The following is a 2127-nucleotide window of genomic DNA, read 5'->3' as shown; positions in this document are numbered from 1 at the left end:
GCGTTGAACATTTTCACTGAGAGGACGGGACTGTAGCCATTGACAACGGTGATGCCCAACATACAGCTTGCCATGGAAAGGAGTAAGAAGGATTTGATGAAAACAGTAGGAAAGCAGAGAGACGGAAGGGACAAAGCATCTCCAAACGCTTATCTGAAATTCTCACCAATGAATTGCATAAGTATCTCTATCTTTATTTTATGTTTTAATCCTCCATTACCATTTGAATCTGCCTGACTGAGATTTACAAGATGACCATAGCTTGCTTCATACCAACAATCTCCGTGGGATCGACCCTTACTCGCGTAAGGTTTATTACTTGGATGACCTAGTGCACTTGCTGGTTAGTTGTGCGAAGTTGTGATAAAGAGTTGAGATTGCAATTGAGCGTACCATGTTGATGGCGCGGTTGGTGATCACAATTTTGTGCACCAGTAACCAAAATTTAGTGGCCGACCACTTGAGTCGCCTTGAGCACATTGAAGATGACTCCATTCCTATCAATGATAATTTCCCATTTGATAGCTTACAGGCAGTATCTGATGTAGTTCCTTGGTATGCACCTGTAGCTAATTATCTAGTTAGGCACACTTTTCCTCCCGATTTTACTAAGCATCAGAGAGACAAGCTGAAAAGCGAGTCCAAATACTATGTATGGGATGATTCATATCTATGGAGGTGTGGGTTTGACCAGGTAATTCGACGGTGTGCACCTTAATCAGAATTCCAGTCCATTTTAGAGGCCTACCACTCATCTGAGAGTGGAGGACATTTTGGCCCTCAATGAACTGCTAGAAAAGTTTTAGACTGTGGGTTCTGGTGGCCTACTCTTTTTAAAGATGCTGCTGACCTTTGTAAATCTTGTCCTCCATGCCAAAGATTTGGTAATATATCCCAGAGTGATGAAATCCCTCAGCAAATTATGCTTTTCTGTAAAATTTTTTATGTTTGGGGCATTGACTTCATGGGTGGAAGCAATTCCTACCCTTACTGATGATGCTAACACTGTTGTTTCCTTTGTTAGAAACCATATTATTTGTCGCTTTGGATCACCATGAGTAATCGTGAGCGATCAATGCACTCACTTTTGTTCATGAGACTAATAGGTTTTCTGAAGAGGCATGGGATAATTCATAAAGTATCAATAGCCTATCACCCCCAGACTAATGGGCAAGCAGAGATGTCTAACAGAGAGATAAAGCGCATACTGCAAAAGATAGTCAAGCCTCATAAAAAGGACTGGAGCACCAGGCTCCAAGATGCGCTTTGGGCATATCAGACAGCATACAAGACACCGATTGGGATGAGTCCTTTCCGCTTAGTTTATGGAAAGGCCTGTCATCTCCCAGTTGAGTTAGAGCATAAAGCCTTCTGGGTGGTAAAGGAATGCAACATGGACTATGAGAAAGCCGGAGCTGAACGGACGTTGCAACTCCAAGAATTAGAGAACCTTCGCCTATAAGCTTATGGAAACTCCAGGCTATATAAAAAGAAGGTGAAAACTGTGCATGATAAGAACATCAAGAGAAGAGCTCCAACCTGGGGACTTAGTCCTCCTTTACAACTCCAAAATGCGGCTCATGCCAGGCAAGCTGAGATCCAGATGGGACGGTCCCTATCGAGTAGAGAGGGTGGAACCATACGGAGTCTTTCACTTGAACCATCCTTCAAGCTCTGAACTTATAAAAGTCAATGGACATCGCTTGAAGTTATTCCATGGCGAAAAGATGGCGAAAAACCAGGAACTAGAGATCTTCATCTTGGAAGATCCACCCATAGCAGAAGACTGAGCTAGTGGAGCGTCCAACATACGGACGTTAAAGCAAAGTGCTGGGTGGGAGACAACCTACCATGGTATGATCGTTCCTTCCCCTCTCCTTAATTTCCTTCTTCAATAACTCTTCTCAGTACTAATGCCTGTATTTTGCATCTCATTTGCATACTGCATTTTGCAAAAAAAAAAAAAAAACACACGCGACGCGTCCGCGTCACAAGTGCGTGGGGAAGAAATAATATTGAACAGAGAGTCACGCGAGAACGTGGCTGGAGGCATGCCTTTGGCACAAATTAATCCATGCGACCGCGTCGCTGACGCGTCTGCGTCATGTGGAAAAAATGCCTCCCACG

The sequence above is a fragment of the Arachis duranensis genome, chromosome 5 (assembly GCF_000817695.3).
Source record: "Arachis duranensis cultivar V14167 chromosome 5, aradu.V14167.gnm2.J7QH, whole genome shotgun sequence".
Classification (NCBI taxonomy): Eukaryota; Viridiplantae; Streptophyta; class Magnoliopsida; order Fabales; family Fabaceae; genus Arachis; species Arachis duranensis.
This window is presented reverse-complemented; position numbering follows the sequence as displayed.